The sequence below is a fragment of the Canis lupus genome, chromosome 6, assembly GCF_011100685.1.
Source record: "Canis lupus familiaris isolate Mischka breed German Shepherd chromosome 6, alternate assembly UU_Cfam_GSD_1.0, whole genome shotgun sequence".
Taxonomy (NCBI): domain Eukaryota; kingdom Metazoa; phylum Chordata; class Mammalia; order Carnivora; family Canidae; genus Canis; species Canis lupus.
The window spans coordinates 11335555-11344462 of NC_049227.1; the positions used below are offsets into that span (position 1 = coordinate 11335555).

Genomic DNA, 8908 nt, shown 5'->3' on the forward strand with positions numbered 1-8908 from the left:
GCCCTGGGTGGAAGGCAGGCACTAAACCGGGGAGCCACCCAGGGATCCCCCGGACTGTGCTCTTAAAACAGTTAAGATGGTCACCTGGGTGTCTCAGTCCCTCCCGTTGAGCAGGGCGCCTGTTTTTCCCTCTGTCCCTCCCCCTACTCTTGCTCTCTCTCGCAAAAATAAACAAAATCTATAAAAAATAAATTTAAAAAATGGTCAAGATGGTAAATTTTATGGTTTTTGTATTTTAATGCAATTTAAAAATAAGAAAAACATTTAAATTTTAAAAAAAGCCAAAAAAAAAAAAAAAGCCAAAAAGCTATCAAACTAAAAAAAAAAAAATAAAGTTAAGCACAAGGTTCCCTTCATTAATGTGGAGGAGAGCCGGAAATCTCCGAAGCCAAAGGTCAGTGAGTAGCTTCGGGGGCAGACATCAGTGGGCATCTCCGAGTGTTCAGGAGACAGGGAACAAACCAGGGAATCCCATCCCCTTTTCCTGAGTCAAATATCTCAGTTCCTGTTCGTTTGCTCTAAAACAGAACATGAGCTGCATGGTGCAGGATTAATTTCTTCCCCAGACGCTGGCCAGGTGGGCCTTGTCCCTGGTGCTGTCTGCACACAGCAGGAACAGGTTAGCACATTTCTCTGTCTCTGCACTCTCTTCTGCTGCCCGCTTGGCAGCTTGGCTCACCCTGTATCCTAGGGTGCAGCCCAGTATTGTCTTTGCCCTTGGCTCCAGGCTTGAGAAGTTTAAACTTTCTGCTTAAATCATAGGAAATTCAATCTGGCCAAGCACCTTCCCTAGATCTAGCCATTTATCTTGTTTTGTTTGCATATATCATATGCATTTTTCTCAAGATAAAAACAGCAAGAGGTGCTTATTTGGAGAGTCCATGTGACACTGGCCCCTGGGGTCTGTACTGTAGGGACTCAGCTTAGGGTGTAGACATGGGGCAAATCCTATAGGAGGCAGCACCCCGCTTCCTGGACACTACTGGGACCCCAGCCAGGAGAATCCAGAAGCACCTCTGGCGGGCCCTGTCCTGGTGGGCTCACGAACCTCTTTCAGACCAGACCCTGGGGACCAGCAGATAGGAAGGGGCGCCCATAGACACAGTACGCATAGGTGCAACTGCTTCTCTTCTCGTCTCTGCACCACGTGCCCAGCAGGCACTCAACAAATCCTCCTTGAAAGGTCACTAAGCTCCCAGATCTGTCTTTAGGACCAGCAAATTGGCTCCTGTGACAGTGTGGCTGACAGTGAAGAGATTCCAGTCTGTGACTGAGTTTAACTACTGGCCCCATGACCTTGTATCCTCCTCTGTAAGATGGGGATATTCATGGAATATTCCTTCCCAGGGTCTGTTGTGATGTTTATGCGGTTTAATTTACATACAAAGCACTTAAAATGCTGCCTGGTGCAGGGTAATTTCTATAGGATGCGATTATGGTTACATCTTAATAAATGGAGACAGACTTCACCTCAAAGTAAACCAATACATAAGATAATTCCAAGGAGATAATGCCTATGAAGAAAAACAAAGAGAAGGAAGACCTTAATTTGAGAACACAATGACATGCAGATCAGGACGTTTCCAAGCACTGCAGGAGAAAAACCATGGTGATTTCCAATTGAGGGGCTTTTTAAAAATTAAAATTTAATTACCCAAGTAATACACATAATGCCTTCTCCATATAAAAATTTGAAACATTACACATAAGGCTTCTCTGAAGCAGTTCCAGAGAGGGGGTGGGACACACCCAAGACCCCCACCGTTCATCCCAGGTACCTATTTTTATCCATTCCTGCCTACATCATTCTGCTTCCCTGGGAAAGGTGTTAGTTGACGGTAGAAGAGAAAGCTCTCCCTGGCCAAACACAAAGGGATTTGTAAGTTCTCTGACCTGTTAATTAGATAGGTTCTTTTGAGTTCCTCAAAAAGACCACATTGAGACCTTTCCCCTAGGGGGGGACCCCTGCCATTCCCTGACAGAAGCCCCTTCCCAGCATGGCTATTTCTGGCTTCCTTTGAAAAGAGTCATAATGACAAGGCAAAAAAGGCTTTTCCTTACCATCCTCCGTGACTGCAAACCTAACACCTACTTCCAAAGCATTAGCTCAGTGTGGTGGCAGCAAGGTCCAGGGATCCACTTTCCTTGATTAAACAGAGAATGCATTTGCCAACCAAAAGTTACGGATTCCAAACTTGAAGTTGGGCTGGATTCAGAGTCTGTGGGGCCCCCAGTGCAAGCCAGCCTCTGGGATGGTGACTAAGAGTGCATTTCCTGTCCCCAGACCCTGTGTGTGGATGGGTCAGCACAGAGACAGACCCAGAACAAGGGACATCTTTCTTCTCCTTCCTGTGCCCATTTCTGAGGACATCTCCCTCATCACCAGATCCCAAACTCTCAGGTTTGGCTTTGGTTTCAAGTGTTAGCAGAGGAAGAGTGGGTTCTCCAGGGCAGAGACTCTCTCTTGCATGTTGCTTCCTAGCCCAGCCATGGTAATGAGAGATATTGTCTCCCCAAAAGACATCAGTGCTGTTCTATCCAGCTGCAGAAGTGACAGGTTCTGCTCTCTTCCCCAAATGGGGAGAGTCCTGGGGTGTCAGAGCAGATCATTCAGTCCAACCCTCTTGCTTTCTCATGAGGAAATTAAGGCTCAGAGGGGGATGGGTTTATCCTGGGCTATTACTGGGCTTCTAGAGTGCTGGCTCCTGCTCCCAGCATGGATAAAATGGCTCTTCCTGTAGCATCTGGGATGTAAGGGAGCGGAATACCTCAAGAATCCGCACGGGTCATGGTTAAGGGCACAGGTCCTGAGCTCAGACTGCCCAGGTTCCATTTATGTTTGGCCACTTACCAACTATAGGACATCAAATAGTCATTTAATTCCCATTTAATAGCCATTTAGCTTCAGGGAGTTCATTTATAAAATGAGGATTAAAAATAGAAGATATTTCATACAATAGATGCCCAGTATCTGACATGCGGTCAAGCACTCAATAAATTCTACATATTATTGTTATTAATTTTGACATCTTTCATTGAGGCCTCTTTGTGTATCACAGAAAGTTTGTAATCAGGGGAAAGAAATAAGGGCATTCCTTTGCTATGTATGGCCAGGTCTGCAAATCTGAAGTATTGCTTTGGGTTGCCACTAACACCCAGCCATGCCTAAAGATAGCATATAAATTGAAAGAATCTATTTGTGATAACCATTTCTAGCCATACTTTGAATCCTCTAGAAGAGGCTTTTTGATTTCCTTAATTAAAATATGCCAAATACATCCTATAAAACCCAATTTCTGGGGCACCTGACTGGCTCAGTCGGTAGAGCAAGTGACTCTTGATCACAGGGTCATGAATTCAAGCCCCACATGTGGCACAGAGTTTACTTAAAATAAAAAAGAAGACTACAACCCTCAAATCCCTTCACACCCATTAGGATAGTTATAACTTAAAAAAAATAACAAGTGTTGGTAAGGATATGGAAATAGGACCCCAGTTCATTGTTGGTGGGAACATGAAATGATGCAGTCACTGTGGAAAACAGTATGGCGGCTCCTCAAAAAGCTGAACATAGATTTTCCCTATGACCCCGTAACTCCACTTGTAGGTATAAGACCAAAGAATTGAAAATTGATACTCAAACACTTGTACACAAATGCTCAGAGCAGCATTATTCACAACAGCTCAAAGGTAGAAACAACTTAAACACCCACTGTTAGGCAAATGAATAACAAAATGTGGCATATACATACCATGGAATATTACGCAGTCATGGTAAGGAATGAAGTACAGACACATGCTGTAATGGCTGAAACATCACAATATCACACTTGGTGAAATAAACCAGACACAAAAGGACAAATATTGTATAATCCCATTTACATGAAATATTCACAGTAGGAAAATCCATAGAGAGAGGAAGTTGGTTGGTGGTTGACAGGAAAGAGAGGAGAGGGGTTACAGGGACCAATGGTTTACCAGTGTGGGATTTCCACTGGAAGTGATGAACATGTTTTGGAGCTAGACGATCATACAGTGGTTGTACAATATCACGAACATGCTTGATGCCACTGGATTGTTCACTTTAAAATGGTTCATGTTAGGTGCTCCTGGGTAGCTCAGTCGGTCAAATGTCTGACTCTTGGTCTCAGCTCAGATCCTGGACCTCAGGGTCACAAGATTGAGCTGGAAGTCTGGCTCCATGCTCAGCACAGAGTCCACTTGAGCTTCTTTCTTTCTCCCTCTCCTTCTCCCTCTACTCCTGCTCACTGCTCATGCTTTCTTTCTGAAATAAATAAGCAAGATAAATAAATAAATAAATAAATAAATAAATAAATAAATAAATAGTAAATAAATAACTAAATAGTTCATGTTGGGACACCTGAGTGGCTCAGCAGTTAAGCGTCTGCCTTCAGCTCAGGGTGTGATCCTGGAGTCCCGGGATCGAGTCCCGCATCAGGCTCCCTGCATGGAGCCTGCTTCTCTTCCCTCTGCCTATGTCTCTGCCTCTCTCTCTGTGTCTCCTATGAATAAATAAATAAAATCTTAAAAAAAAGGAGATTCATGTTATGTTAAGTCAATTTCACCTCCCTAAATGTACACACGTATGTACGTGCACACCCATAACGTACCTATAAGGAACTGTGATGGAGGTGGTGGCTCAGGATCCAAGGCATGGATTTAGGTTGGGTCACACTGTGAATTAAAAACAAAAGATGAAGTAACCTTTAAGGGCTTCTGTGTCTCTCAGAACGTGGCAGCTTCAACCACAAAGATCTTCTCCTCTCACATGGGCTTATCCAGAAAGAACCTTGATGTTGTCAGGAGAGCATTTATGAGCATAGACCAGGACCAGCATGCCCTTATTGAAGAAGAGCCGAGGTGCGAATTCTCCAATACGGGAATTGTGGGGGTGGTGGGAGGTGAAAGGATGAACTGACAGTTAAAGGTCCCTGGAGCTGTGGCTCCTGCAGGGATTGGGGACAGCTCCCTGTGTCAGGTGACCTGTCATTCCAAGCCTCCCTCAGCACCTCCGGGCCTGTCTCCTGGCCCCCAAACTGCGCCCTGTTCCTATAGGCTGTTCCTGCAGAGCTTTTTCCACTCTGCCTGGGGCTCAGCCGAGAAGGAGACAAAGAGCTTCTCAAGGAGATTGACTCAGATGGATATAGCAGAGTGGGAGTAGGCAGCGAGCAGGTCCCGACCTCCTCCTCCTGGAGCCCATAAACCCCACCGTACCTGCCCTCGGGTGCCTCTCACACACTCCTGTCCTCCTTTTCAAGCCCTCCTGGCTCCCCACAGTGGCATGCAATGATCCCTGCCAAACCCAGCCCCTCCTTTATTGTTATCATTATTTCTCATTATAGAAGCCTCGGTCTGATTTATATTTTAAGATCTTTAATTTCTCCAGAAATAAGTCTGCCTAAGCAAGGCTGTGATTCTCAACTAGAGGCGACATTGTCCATCTGGAGACATTTGTACTTGTCACAACTATGGGGGGCGGTGCTATGGGCATCTATTGGGCACAAGCCAGGGACCCTATTAACCATCCTATAATGTGCAGGACAGCTCCCTTACAATAAAGAATGATCCTGCCCCAAATGTCAGCGGTGCTGAAGTGCAGAAGCCCTGCACTGGGCCAGTGGCCCTTGTGTGTGTTGGAAGTGAAGACGTAGGCCTGGGGTTCTGCAACCATGAATAACCTTCCAACTATTTTAAAGGAGAAGTCTTGGCTGGGACCCCTGAGAATATACTCCCAGACTCCGAAGTCTCTGCAGATCTCTATTCGAGAAGCAATGACTTGACAAACTCTTAAGTGACAAAAATCTATCAATTGCAAAGTATCATTAGAATAAAAGTTGAATGTTGAAACTGCTAAAATAATAGTTTAAAATATTGGAGAGGGAAAATAATAATAATCAAATGTTGGAGAGGGGACCCCAGAGAAGTTTCTGGGGTTATGGAAGTACTCTATATCTTGATCTGAGTAGTATATACACGAAAACATATTCCTCAAGATTTATGCATCTCAATTAAAAACCAACAGCTGAGGAAATTATAGTAGCAGAATGGGATGTGAACTGAATAAGCTTTATCTAATAAACATGATGGAGAATTCTTGAGATCTCCAGGACACTCTGAAATTCCAAGGATTTCTACTGCTTGGAAAAGTGGCCCTGGGCTCCACACCCTGCTCCTCCCCAGGCCCTTCAGGATTCTGTGTGTTCATCTGTAGATGGCGTGAATGAATGATGCCTACCTTGCTGAATCACCATGAGGACTGAATTGTGATGGGGATGTGGGAGGCAGCAGATCATTATTTAGGGACTGGGATCATGAACAGGGACCGGGATCTGGCTGCCAGAGTGGATCCCAGTTACTCCACTTGCCAGCTGCGTGACCTGTGCTCACAACTCTCTGAGCTTTGCTCCCCACCCTGGTGAAGCAGTCAGCAGTACTCCCTGCCTCATGGGGAATGAATAATTTGACAATCAATCTAATCAATTAACAATGTTGAGTGCTTTTTTGCAGTGCCTTCTCAGAGAATGCTGGCGGCTAAGACTGCCATGAGCCACCATCCACTGGCATTCATGGCTCCTCTTGACCTCGGAGAGACGTGCATCTACCCTTCAAGCCAGCAGCTTCTACCTTCTGTATGGAGCACAGAGGCAACCATCTGGACTAACAGGTGAAGGATGGACAGAGAAAACATGTATTGGACGAGGGCAGGGAAACGCTAACAGGGTAATGCTCCAGATGCAGATATGTGGACATATAGCCACATATCACAAATGTAGGAGCAAAAAACCAAGTATAGAACTTGAGGTCTGAAACCTTGGATTCCTATCCTCATTCTGCCTTTTACAACTGTGATAACTTCACACAGTCCATGTTGTGTCTCTGAGCCGGACTCAATGTACCTGTCTGTAAGATGGGCATCACGGCAGTGCTTCTCTCAAAAGGTTGTTTTGAGGATTCCACTTTGTAACGTACATCACGTTTTTATCAGAAAGATTCTGTGTGCAGCTCGGGATGATATCCAGAGCTGTAAGCCCGACACTCTGAAGGATGAAGTTTCTGAGGCTCCTTTTCCTCCAGCGACCAGAACATCGGTTCATCACCCCAGACTGGAGCTAGCCATACACCTGTGGAGACACATGACTGCATCCTGGCTGGGAGGAACTGTCACTTTTCTCCTAGTCTGTGGCCCCACAACCTGGAGAAGATTATACTTATGTTTCTGCAGTACTTTCTCTCTCTCTTTCTCTCTAACGTTATGTCCTCATGTGATAGAATTTGGGGGTTTGGGCACCAAATGAGACACCAAAAGGGTAGATAGGCATCGCATAGGGGGTCCTCCGCAACCCCACTCCCCACCTGCCTGTTGTACCCTGGAGGCTGGCAAATATGCTTGTCTTAGTGGGATTTTCAGGGGCGGTAAAATTCTCCCCAGGGGCGAATGCTCAGGTGGCACTTCTAAGCCTGTAATCTGGGGGCCCAAATATGACATCAAATTATGTAAAACACCAACAGCCATTTCCTCCCCTACCTCCCTGCCACCTGTTCCTCCCCCACCCCCGGCTCCCAGAGCTCTGGCTATGGCAGGGACACAACACTGCATCCACGTTGGAGATGGCTCAGGGCTCAAAGACAAACAGCCCAGATCTCAGCCCCATCCACGTGGCCTCACGCTAAGAGGAGCGCCTTCTGAACTGAACCCCATCCTCGCCATTCTGAGCTCCGTGATTTTGACACTCCAGGCAGACACACTCCAGAGTCCCTTGTCTTTGCCTGGGAACCCCTCAGAAGGGCTCGGCTTAGAAGAAACCCTCTTACAGAGGCAGGAAAGTGCCACAGGCCTAGGGAGCTGGCAGCTGTGGCTCCTGGTCCGCATCAGAGGGAAAGCACAGAGGCCCGCTGCTGCTTTCTCCTGGGCACATTAGTCACCAGATCTCCTCGTGGGTCTTGCTTGGCTTCACAGTAATGACTTCCTCCCAGAGGTATCTTTAAGCACAGCTCTTCTCTTGCCAGGATTCTAAACTCTGCTCAAGGCTTAGCCAGCTTCTGACCTGAGGACAACCTCAACATTGTTCCGCACCCCTCATGCTTCTGGGCACAGTGGTCACTCCTTTCTGTTGCTACTGTGCATCGTGATTCAATCAAACAGCTCTGTGCTGCTAGCTACACCATCAGGGCCTGTTGCCAGGTCAGCATTTGTGGTGACACAGCCACGGTCCCAACGGGGAGAGAGCAAGGCGAGTGCAGCAAGTCACAAAGTGGCATCTCAGCTAGGAGGCAAAAAAATAAAGCAAAAGGCAGCCTACAAAAATGCATGTCTTTTTTTTTTTTTTTTTTTCCTGTACTGATGCTCATGGCTGCCCAGCTTCCAGTGACTGGGTGTCTTTGTCCTTGGGATCCAGGGGAGATTTTAATCTACCTGGATTGAAACACTGAGTCAAAGCAGCAGCAGAAAGCATCAGGGAACTGCCATTAATGCTAGCAACAGGGAATTTCACTACACAATGAGATAGGTAAAAAGCGAAGCTACCCTGGATGAACCTTGAAAACATTATGCTAAGTGAAATAAGTCAGACACAGAAGTATAAAGACCACGTGATCCTACTTGTATGAGGTGCCTGGAGTGGTCCAATCCATAAAGGCAAGGTAGAAAAGAAGGTCCAAGGGCCTGTGATGAGAAAGTTCTGGAGATGGATGTGAGGATGACTGTACCACAGCGTGGCTGTACTCCCGTGAATGCCACAGAACTGGATGCTTAAAATGGGGGGCACCTGCGTGGCTCAGTGGTTGAGCACCTGCCTTTGGCTCAGGTTGTGATCCCGGGTCCTGGAATTGAGTCCCACATCAGGTTCCCCAAACAGAGCCTGCTCCTCCCTCTTCCTGTGTCTCTGCC

At 46.5% G+C, this 8908-nt stretch overlaps 1 long non-coding RNA gene across 1 annotated transcript; it reads right to left on the reverse strand.

Moving 5' to 3' along the window:
• Window positions 1-4463: 4463 nt before the first annotated feature.
• On the reverse strand, window positions 4464-7554 carry LOC111096221. Its single transcript, XR_005360611.1, has 3 exons — window positions 6918-7554; window positions 4632-4695; window positions 4464-4523 (listed from the first exon to the last, which is right to left on the reverse strand). It is a non-coding gene; the product is annotated as an uncharacterized LOC111096221 (long non-coding RNA).
• Between the last annotated feature and the right edge of the window lie 1354 nt (window positions 7555-8908).